The sequence below is a fragment of the Lepidochelys kempii genome, chromosome 25 (assembly GCF_965140285.1).
Source record: "Lepidochelys kempii isolate rLepKem1 chromosome 25, rLepKem1.hap1, whole genome shotgun sequence".
Lineage (NCBI taxonomy): Eukaryota > Metazoa > Chordata > Testudines > Cheloniidae > Lepidochelys > Lepidochelys kempii.
The window spans coordinates 2,418,156-2,430,264 of NC_136404.1; positions in this window are offsets into that span (position 1 = coordinate 2,418,156).

Sequence of the window (12,109 nt, forward strand, 5' to 3'; positions counted from 1 at the left end):
CACAAAGCCCCTCAAATCCTCTACACATACAGATACTACCAATACAAAAACACACACAAATACCTTCTCCTCCAACAGAACTCCCACTCAAACTCCCCTGCTTACAGCTCTGTTTGCTAGATCCTGTGCCGCTGCCTGACTGGCTGCTACCTTTATAGGACCCCTAGTCAGTCAAGCCCCGCCCCCTAATCAGGGCTCAGCTTCTCTCCCAGCACAAAGCCCCTGCACATACAGATACTGACAATACAAAACCAAACACACAAATACCTTCTCCTCCAACAGAACTCCCACTCAAACTCCCCTGTTTACAGCTCTGTTTGCTAGCACCTGTGCCGCTGCAGCTGTCTGAGCCGCTGCCTGACTGGCTGCTACCTTTATATGACCCCTAGTCAGTCAAGCCCAGTCCCCTAATCAGGGCTCAGCTTCTCTCCCAGCACAAAGCCCCTCCAAGCCTCTACACATACAGATACTACCAATACAAAAGAACACACAAATACCTTCTCCTCCAACAGAACTCCCACTCAAACTCCCCTGTATACTTCTCTGTTTGCTAGCTCCTGTGCCACTGCCTGACTGGCTGCTACCTTTATAGGACCCCTAGTCAGTCAAGCCCCGCCCCCTAATCAGGGCTCAGCTTCTCTCCCAGCACTAAGCCCCTTCAAGCCTCTACACATACGTATACTACCAATACAAAACCAAAAACACACAAATACCATCTCCTCCAACAGAACTCCCACTCAAACTCCCCTGCTTACAACTCTGTTTGCTAGCTCCTGTGCCACTGCCTGACTGGATGCTACCTTCATAGGACCCCTAGTCAGTGAAGCCCCGCCACCTAATCAGGGCTCAGCTTCTCTCCCAGCACGAAGCCCCTACACATACAGATGCTACCAATAAAAACCAAACACACACAAATACCTTCTCCTCCAACAGAACTCCCACTCAAACTCCCCTGTTTACAGCTCTGTTTGCTAGCTCCTGTGCCGCTGCAGCTGTCTGAGCCGCTGCCTGACTGGCTGCTACCTTTATAGGAACCCTAGTCAGTCAAGCCCCGCCCCCTAATCAGGGCTCAGCTTCTCTCCCAGCACAAAGCCCCTTCAAGCCTCTACACATACATATACTACCAGTACAAAACGAAACACACACAAATACCGTCTCCTCCAACAGAACTCCCACTCAAACTCCCCTGTTTACAGCTCTGTTTGCTAGCTCCTGTGCCACTGCCTGACTGGCTGCTACCTTCATAGGACCCCTAGTCAGGGAAGCCCCGCCACCTAATCAGGGCTCAGCTTCTCTCCCAGCACGAAGCCCCTACACATACAGATGCTGCCAATAAAAACCAAACACACACAAATACCTTCTCCTCCAACAGAACTCCCACTCAAACTCCCCTGTTCACAGCTCTGTTTGCTAGCTCCTGTGCCGCTGCCTGACTGGCTGCTACCTTTATAGGACCCCTAGTCAGTGAAGCCCCGCCCCCTAATCAGGGCTCAGCTTCTCTCCCAGCACAAAGCCCCTCCAAGCCTCTACACATACAGATACTACCAATACAAAAAAACACACAAATACCTTCTCCTCCAACAGAACTCCCACTCAAACTCCCCTGCTTACAGCTCTTTTTGCTAGCTCCTGTGCCGCTGTCTGACTGGCTGCTACCTTTATAGGACCCCTAGTCAGTGAAGCCCCGCCCCCTAATCAGGGCTCAGCTCCTCTCCCAGCACAAAGCCCCTGCACATACAGATACTGACAATACAAAACCAAACACACAAATACCTTCTCCTCCAACAGAACTCCCACTCAAACTCCCCTGTTTACAGCTCTGTTTGCTAGCTCCTGTGCCGCTGCAGCTGTCTGAGCCGCTGCCTGACTGGCTGCTACCTTTATATGACCCCTAGTCAGTCAAGCCCCTCCCCCTAATCAGGGCTCAGCTTCTCTTCCAGCACAAAGCCCCTCCAAGCCTCTACACATACAGATACTACCAATACAAAAACACACACAAATACCTTCTCCTCCAACAGAACTCCCACTCAAACTCCCCTGCTTACAGCTCTGTTTGCTAGCTCCTGTGCTGCTGCAGCTGTCTGTGCCGCTGCCTGACTGGCTGCTACCTTTATAGGACCCCTAGTCAGTGAAGCCCCGCCCCCTTATCAGGGCTAAGCTTCTCCCCCAGCACAAAGCCCCTCAAAGCCTCTACACATACAGATACTACCAATACAAAACCAAACACACACAAATACCTTCTCCTCCAACAGAACTCCCACTCAAACTCCCCTGCTTACAGCTCTGTTTGCTAGCTCCTGTGCCGCTGCAGCTGTCTGAGCCGCTGCCTGACTGGCTGCTACCTTTATAGGACCCCTAGTCAGTCAAGCCCCGCCCCCTAATCAGGGCTCAGCTTCTCTCCCAGCACAAAGCCCCTTCAAGCCTCTACACATACGTATACTACCAATACAAAACCAAACACACACAAATACCATCTCCTCCAACAGAACTCCCACTCAAACTCCCCTGTTTACAGCTCTGTTTGCTAGATCCTGTGCCGCTGCCTGACTGGCTGCTACCTTTATAGGACCCCTAGTCAGGGAAGCACCGCCCCCTAATCAGGGCTCAGCTTCTCTCCCAGCACAAAGCCCCTGCACATACAGATACTGACAATACAAAACCTAACACACAAATACCTTCTCCTCCAACAGAACTCCCACTCAAACTCCCCTGTTTACAGCTCTGTTTGCTAGCACCTGTGCTGCTGCAGCTGTCTGAGCCGCTGCCCGACTGGCTGCTACCTTTATATGACCCCTAGTCAGTCAAGCCCCGCCCCCTAATCAGGGCTCAGTTTCTCTCCCAGCACAAAGCCCCTGCAAGCCTCTACACATACAGATACTACCAATACAAAACCAAACACACACAAATACCTTCTCCTCCAACAGAACTCCCACTCAAACTCCCCTGTTTACAGCTCAGTTTGCTAGCTTCTGTGCCGCTTCAGCTGTCTGTGCCGCTGCCTGACTGGCTGCTACCTTTATAGGACCCCTAGTCAGGGAAGCACCGCCCCCTAATCAGGGCTCAGCTTCTCTCCCAGCACCTAGCCCCTCCAAGCCTCTACACATACAGATACTACCAATACAAAACCAAACACACACAAATACCTTCTCCTCCAACAGAACTCCCACTCAAACTCCCCTGCTTACAGCTCTGTTTGCTAGATCCTGTGCTGCTGCCTGACTGGCTGCTACCTTTATAGGACCCCTAGTCAGGGAAGCACCGCCCCCTAATCAGGGCTCAGCTTCTCTCCCAGCACAAAGCCCCTGCACATACAGATACTGACAATACAAAACCAAACACACACAAATACCTTCTCCTCCAACAGAACTCCCACTCAAACTCTCCTGTTTACAGCTCTGTTTGCTGGCTCCTGTGCCGCTGCAGCTGTCTGTTCCGCTGCCTGACTGGCTGCTACCTTTATAGGACCCCTAGTCAGTGAAGCCCCGCCCCCTAATCAGGGCTCAGCTTCTCTCCAAGCACAAAGCCCCGCCAAACCCCTACACATACAGATACTACCAATACAAAACCAAACACACACAAATACCTTCGCCTCCAACAGAACTCCGACTCAAACTCCCCTGTTTACAGCTCTGTTTGCTAGCTCCTGTGCTGCTGCAGCTGTCTGTGCCGCTGCCTGACTGGCTGCTACCTTTATAGGACCCCTAGTCAGGGAAGCCCCGCCCCCTAATCAGGGCTCAGCTTCTCTCCCAGCACAAAGCCCCTGCACATACAGATACTGACAATACAGAACCAAACACAAACAAATATCTTCTCCTCCAACAGAACTCCCACTCAAACTCCCCTGCTTACAGCTCTGTTTGCTAGCTCCTGTGCCGCTGCAGCTGTCTGAGCCGCTGCCTGACTGGCTGCTACCTTTATAGGACCCCTAGTCAGTGAAGCCCCGCCCCCTAATCAGGGCTCAGCTTCTCTCCCAACACAAAGCCCCTGCACATACAGATACTGACAATACAAAACCAAACACACAAATACCTTCTCCTCCAACAGAACTCCCACTCAAACTCCCCTGTTTACAGCTCTGTTTGTTAGCACCTGTGCTGCTGCAGCTGTCTGAGCCGCTGCCTGACTGGCTGCTACCTTTGTATGACCCCTAGTCAGTCAAGCCCCGCCCCCTAATCAGGGCTCAGTTTCTCTCCCAGCACAAAGCCCCTCCAAGCCTCTACACATACAGATACTACCAATACAAAACCAAACACACACAAATACCTTCTCCTCCAACAGAACTCCAACTCAAACTCCCCTGTTTACAGCTCTGTTTGCTAGCTCCTGTGCCGCTGCCTCACTGGCTGCTACCTTTATAGGACCCCTAGTCAGGGAAGCCCCGCCCCCTAATCAGGGCTCAGCTTCTCTCCCAGCACAAAGCCCCTGCACATACAGATACTGACAATACAGAACCAAACACACACAAATACCTTCTCCTCCAACAGAACTCCCACTCAAACTCCCCTGTTTACAGCTCTGTTTGCTAGCTCCTGTGCCGCTGCAGCTGTCTGTGCCGCTGCCTGACTGGCTGCTACCTTTATAGGACCCCTAGTCAGTGAAGCCCCGCCCCCTAATCAGGGCTCAGCTTCTCTCCAAGCACAAAGTCCCGCCAAACCCCTACACATACAGATACTACCAATACAAAACCAAACACACACAAATACCTTCTCCTCCAACAGAACTCCCACTCAAACTCCCCTGTTTACAGCTCTGTTTGCTAGCTCCTGTGCTGCTGCAGCTGTCTGTGCCGCTGCCTGACTGGCTGCTACCTTTATAGGACCCCTAGTCAGTGAAGCCCCGCCCCCTTATCAGGGCTCAGCTTCTCTCCCAGCACAAAGCCCCTTCAAGCCTCTACACATACGTATACTACCAATACAAAACCAAACACACACAAATACCATCTCCTCCAACAGAACTCCCACTCAAACTCCCCTGTTTACAGCTCTGTTTGCTAGATCCTGTGCCGCTGCCTGACTGGCTGCTACCTTTATAGGACCCCTAGTCAGGGAAGCACCGCCCCCTAATCAGGGCTCAGCTTCTCTCCCAGCACAAAGCCCCTGCACATACAGATACTGACAATACAAAACCAAACACACAAATACCTTCTCCTCCAACAGAACTCCCACACAAACTCCCCTGTTTACAGCTCTGTTTGCTAGCACCTGTGCCGCTGCAGCTGTCTGAGCCGCTGCCTGACTGGCTGCTACCTTTATATGACCCCTAGTCAGTCAAGCCCCGTCCCCTAATCAGGGCTCAGCTTCTCTCCCAGCACAAAGCCCCTCCAAGCCTCTACACATACAGATACTACCAATACAAAAAAACACACAAATACCTTCTCCTCCAACAGAACTCCCACTCAAACTCCCCTGCTTACAGCTCTGTTTGCTAGCTCCTGTGCCGCTCTCTGACTGGCTGCTGCCTTTATAGGACCCCTAGTCAGTCAAGCCCCGCCCCCTAATCAGGGCTCAGCTTCTCTTCCAGCACAAAGCCCCTCCAAGCCTCTACACATACAGATACTACCAATACAAAACCAAACACACACAAATACCTTCTCCTCCAACAGAACTCCCACTCGAACTCCCCTGTTTACAGCTCAGTTTGCTAGCTTCTGTGCCGCTGCAGCTGTCTGTTCCGCTGCCTGACTGGCTGCTACATTCATAGGAACCCTAGTCAGTGAAGCCCCGCCCCCTAATCAGGGCTCAGCTTCTCTCCCAGCACCTAGCCCCTCCAAGCCTCTACACATACAGATACTACCAATACAAAACCAAACACACACAAATACCTTCTCCCCCAACAGAACTCCCACTCAAACTCCCCTGTTTACAGCTCTGTTTGCTAGCTCCTGTGCTGCTGCAGCTGTCTGTGCCGCTGCCTGACTGGCTGCTACCTTTATAGGACCCCTAGTCAGTGAAGCCCCGCCCCCTAATCAGGGCTCAGCTTCTCTCCAAGCACAAAGTCCCGCCAAACCCCTACACATACAGATACTACCAATACAAAACCAAACACACACAAATACCTTCTCCTCCAACAGAACTCCCACGCAAACTCCCCTGTTTACAGCTCTGTTTGCTAGCTCCTGTGCTGCTGCAGCTGTCTGTGCCGCTGCCTGACTGGCTGCTACCTTTATAGGACCCCTAGTCAGTGAAGCCCCGCCCCCTTATCAGGGCTAAGCTTCTCCCCCAGCACAAAGCCCCTCAAAGCCTCTACACATACAGATACTACCAATACAAAAACACACACAAATACCTTCTCCTCCAACAGAACTCGCACTCCAACTCCCCTGTTCACAGCTCTGTTTGCTAGCTCCTGTGCCGCTGCCTGATTGGCTGCTACCTTTATAGGACCCCTAGTCAGGGAAGCCCCGCCCCCTACTCAGGGCTCAGCTTCTCTCCCAGCACAAAGCCCCTCCAAGCCTCTACACATACGTATACTACCAATACAAAACCAAACACACACAAATACCATCTCCTCCAACAGAACTCCCACTCAAACTCCCCTGCTTACAGCTCTGTTTGCTAGCTCCTGTGCCGCTGCAGCTGTCTGAGCCGCTGCCTGACTGGCTGCTACCTTTATAGGACCCCTAGTCAGTCAAGCCCCGCCCCCTAATCAGGGCTCAGCTTCTCTCCCAGCACAAAGCCCCTTCAAGCCTCTACACATACGTATACTACCAATACAAAACCAAACACACACAAATACCATCTCCTCCAACAGAACTCCCACTCAAACTACCCTGTTTACAGCTCTGTTTGCTAGATCCTGTGCCGCTGCCTGACTGGCTGCTACCTTTATAGGACCCCTAGTCAGGGAAGCACCGCCCCCTAATCAGGGCTCAGCTTCTCTCCCAGCACAAAGCCCCTGCACATACAGATACTGACAATACAAAACCAAACACACAAATACCTTCTCCTCCAACAGAACTCCCACTCAAATTCCCCAGTTTACAGCTCAGTTTGCTAGCTTCTGTGCCGCTGCAGCTGTCTGTTCCGCTGCCTGACTGGCTGCTACATTCATAGGAACCCTAGTCAGTGAAGCCCCGCCCCCTAATCAGGGCTCAGCTTCTCTCCCAGCACCTAGCCCCTCCAAGCCTCTACACATACAGATACTACCAATACAAAACCAAACACACACAAATACCTTCTCCTCCAACAGAACTCCCACTCAAACTCCCCTGTTTACAGCTCTGTTTGCTAGCTCCTGTGCTGCTGCAGCTGTCTGTGCCGCTGCCTGACTGGCTGCTACCTTTATAGGACCCCTAGTCAGTGAAGCCCCGCCCCCTAATCAGGGCTCAGCTTCTCTCCAAGCACAAAGTCCCGCAAACCCCTACACATACAGATACTACCAATACAAAACCAAACACACACAAATACCTTCTCCTCCGACAGAACTCCCACTCAAACTCCCCTGTTTACAGCTCTGTTTGCTAGCTCCTGTGCTGCTGCAGCTGTCTGTGCCGCTGCCTGACTGGCTGCTACCTTTATAGGACCCCTAGTCAGTGAAGCCCCGCCCCCTTATCAGGGCTTAGCTTCTCCCCCAGCACAAAGCCCCTCAAAGCCTCTACACATACAGATACTACCAATACAAAAACAAACACAAATACCTTCTCCTCCAACAGAACTCGCACTCCAACTCCCCTGTTCACAGCTCTGTTTGCTAGCTCCTGTGCCGCTGCCTGACTGGCTGCTACCTTTATAGGACCCCTAGTCAGTGAAGCCCCGCCCCCTAATCAGGGCTCAGCTTCTCTCCCAGCACAAAGCCCCTCCAAGCCTCTACACATACATATACTACCAATACAAAACCAAACACACACAAATACCTTCTCCTCCAACAGAACTCCAACTCAAACTCCCCTGTTCACAGCTCTGTTTGCTAGCTCCTGTGCCCCTGCCTGACTGGCTGCTACCTTTATAGGACCCCTAGTCAGTGAAGACCCGCCCCCTAATCAGGGCTCAGCTTCTCTCCCAGCACAAAGCCCCTCCAAGCCTCTACACATACATATACTACCAATACAAAACCAAACACACACAAATACCTTCTCCTCCAACAGAACTCCCACTCAAACTCCCCTGTTTACAGCTCTGTTTGCTAGCTCCTGTGCTGCTGCAGTTGTCTGTGCCGCTGCCTGACTGGCTGCTACCTTTATAGGACCCCTAGTCAGTGAAGCCCCGCCCCCTTATCAGGGCTAAGCTTCTCCCCCAGCACAAAGCCCCTCTAAGCCTCTACACATACAGATACTACCAATACAAAAACACACACAAATACCTTCTCCTCCAACAGAACTCGCACTCCAACTCCCCTGTTCACAGCTCTGTTTGCTAGCTCCTGTGCCGCTGCCTGACTGGCTGCTACCTTTATAGGACCCCTAGTCAGTCAAGCCCCGCCCCCTAATCAGGGCTCAGCTTCTCTCCCAGCACAAAGCCCCTCCAAGCCTCTACACATACAGATACTACCAATACAAAACCAAACACACACAAATACCTTCTCCTCCAACAGAACTCCAACTCAAACTCCCCTGTTTACAGCTCTGTTTGTTAGCTCCTGTGCCGCTGCCTGATTGGCTGCTACCTTTATAGGACCCCTAGTCAGGGAAGCCCCGCCCCCTACTCAGGGCTCAGCTTCTCTCCCAGCACAAAGCCCCTCCAAGCCTCTACACATACAGATAATACGAATACAAAAAAACACACAAATACCTTCTCCTCCAACAGAACTCCCACTCAAACTCCCCTGCTTACAGCTCTGTTTGCTAGCTCCTGTGCCGCTGCAGCTGTCTGAGCCGCTGCCTGACTGGCTGCTACCTTTATAGGACCCCTAGTCAGTCAAGCCCCGCCCCCTAATCAGGGCTCAGCTTCTCTCCCAGCACAAAGCCCCTTCAAACCTCTACACATACGTATACTACCAATACAAAACCAAACACACACAAATACCATCTCCTCCAACAGAACTCCCACTCAAACTCCCCTGCTTACAGCTCTGTTTGCTAGATCCTGTGCCGCTGCCTGACTGGCTGCTACCTTTATAGGACCCCTAGTCAGGGAAGCACCGCCCCCTAATCAGGGCTCAGCTTCTCTCCCAGCACAAAGCCCCTGCACATACAGATACTGACAATACAAAACCAAACACACAAATACCTTCTCCTCCAACAGAACTCCCACTCAAACTCCCCTGTTTACAGCTCTGTTTGCTAGCACCTGTGCCGCTGCAGCTGTCTGAGCCGCTGCCTGACTGGCTGCTACCTTTATATGACCCCTAGTCAGTCAAGCCCCGCCCCCTAATCAGGGCTCAGTTTCTCTCCCAGCACAAAGCCCCTCCAAGCCTCTACACATACAGATACTACCAATACAAAACCAAACACACACAAATACCTTCTCCTCCAACAGAACTCCAACTCAAACTCCCCTGTTTACAGCTCTGTTTGCTAGCTCCTGTGCCGCTGCCTGACTGGCTGCTACCTTTATAGGACCCCTAGTCAGGGAAGCCCCGCCCCCTAATCAGGGCTCAGCTTCTCTCCCAGCACAAAGCCCCTGCACATACAGATACTGACAATACAAAACCAAACACAAACAAATACCTTCTCCTCCAACATAACTCCCACTCCAACTCCCCTGTTTACAGCTCAGTTTGCTAGCTTCTGTGCCGCTGCAGCTGTCTGAGCCGCTGCCTGACTGGCTGCTACATTCATAGGAACCCTAGTCAGTGAAGCCCCGCCCCCTAATCAGGGCTCAGCTTCTCTCCAAGCACAAAGCCCCGCCAAACCCCTACACATACAGATACTACCAATACAAAACCAAACACACACAAATACCTTCGCCTCCAACAGAACTCCGACTCAAACTCCCCTGCTTACAGCTCTGTTTGCTAGCTCCTGTGCCGCTGCCTGACTGGCTGCTACCTTTATAGGACCCCTAGTCAGGGAAGCCCCGCCCCCTAATCAGGGCTCAGCTTCTCTCCCAGCACAAAGCCCCTGCACATACAGATACTGACAATACAGAACCAAACACAAACAAATATCTTCTCCTCCAACCGAACTCCCACTCAAACTCCCCTGCTTACAGCTCTGTTTGCTAGCTCCTGTGCCGCTGCAGCCGTCTGAGCCGCTGCCTGACTGGCTGCTACCTTTATAGGACCCCTAGTCAGTGAAGCCCCGCCCCCTAATCAGGGCTCAGCTTCTCTCCCAGCACAAAGCCCCTGCACATACAGATACTGACAATACAGAACCAAACACAAACAAATATCTTCTCCTCCAACAGAACTCCCACTCAAACTCCCCTGCTTACAGCTCTGTTTGCTAGCTCCTGTGCCGCTGCAGCTGTCTGAGCCGCTGCCTGACTGGCTGCTACCTTTATAGGACCCCTAGTCAGTGAAGCCCCGCCCCCTAATCAGGGCTCAGCTTCTCTCCCAGCACAAAGCCCCTTCAAGCCTCTACACATACGTATACTACCAATACAAAACCAAACACACACAAATACCATCTCCTCCAACAGAACTCCCACTCAAACTCCCCTGTTTACAGCTCTGTTTGCTAGCTCCTGTGCCGCTGCCTGACTGGCTGCTACCTTTATAGGACCCCTAGTCAGGGAAGCACCGCCCCTAATCAGGGCTCAGCTTCTCTCCCAGCACAAAGTCCCTGCACATACAGATACTGACAATACAAAACCAAACACACACAAATACCTTCTCCTCCAACAGAACTCCCACTCAAACTCCCCTGCTTACAGCTCTGTTTGCTAGCTCCTGTGCCGCTGTCTGACTGGCTGCTACCTTTATAGGACCCCTAGTCAGTCAAGCCCCGCCCTTAATCAGGGCTCAGCTTCTCTTCCAGCACAAAGCCCCTCCAAGCCTCTACACATACAGATACTACCAATACAAAACCAAACACACACAAATACCTTCTCCTCCAACAGAACTCCCACTCAAACTCCCCTGTTTACAGCTCTGTTTGCTAGCTCCTGTGCCGCTGCAGCTGTCTGTTCCGCTGCCTGACTGGCTGCTACCTTTATAGGACCCCTAGTCAGTCAAGCCCCGCCCTTAATCAGGGCTCAGCTTCTCTTCCAGCACAAAGCCCCTCCAAGCCTCTACACATACAGATACTACCAATACAAAACCAAACACACACAAATACCTTCTCCTCCAACAGAACTCGCACTCCAACTCCCCTGTTCACAGCTCTGTTTGCTAGCTCCTGTGCCGCTGCCTGACTGGCTGCTACCTTTATAGGACCCCTAGTCAGTGAAGCCCCGCCCCCTAATCAGGGCTCAGCTTCTCTCCCAGCACAAAGCCCCTCCAAGCCTCTACACATACAGATACTACCAATACAAAACCAAAGACACACAAATACCTTCTCCTCCAACAGAACTCCAACTCAAACTCCCCTGTTCACAGCTCTGTTTGCTAGCTCCTGTGCCGCTGCCTGACTGGCTGCTACCTTTATAGGACCCCTAGTCAGTGAAGACCCGCCCCCTAATCAGGGCTCAGCTTCTCTCCCAGCACAAAGCCCCTCCAAGCCTCTACACATACAGATACTACCAATACAAAAAAAAACACAAATACCTTCTCCTCCAACAGAACTCCCACTCAAACTCCCCTTCTTACAGCTCTGTTTGCTAGCTCCTGTGCCGCTGTCTGACTGGCTGCTACCTTTATAGGACCCCTAGTCAGTGAAGCCCCGCCCCCTAATCAGGGCTCAGCTTCTCTCCAAGCGCAAAGTCCCGCCAAACCCCTACACATACAGATACTACCAATACAAAACCAAACACACACAAATACCTTCTCCTCCAACAGAACTCCCACTCAAACTCCCCTGTTTACAGCTCTGTTTGCTAGCTCCTGTGCTGCTGCAGCTGTCTGTGCCGCTGCCTGACTGGCTGCTACCTTTATAGGACCCCTAGTCAGGGAAGCCCCGCCCCCTTATCAGGGCTAAGCTTCTCCCCCAGCACAAAGCCCCTCAAAGCCTCTACACATACAGATACTACCAATACAAAAACACACACAAATACCTTCTCCTCCAACAGAACTCCCACTCAAACTCCCCTTCTTACAGCTCTGTTTGCTAGCTCCTGTGCCGCTGTCTGACTGG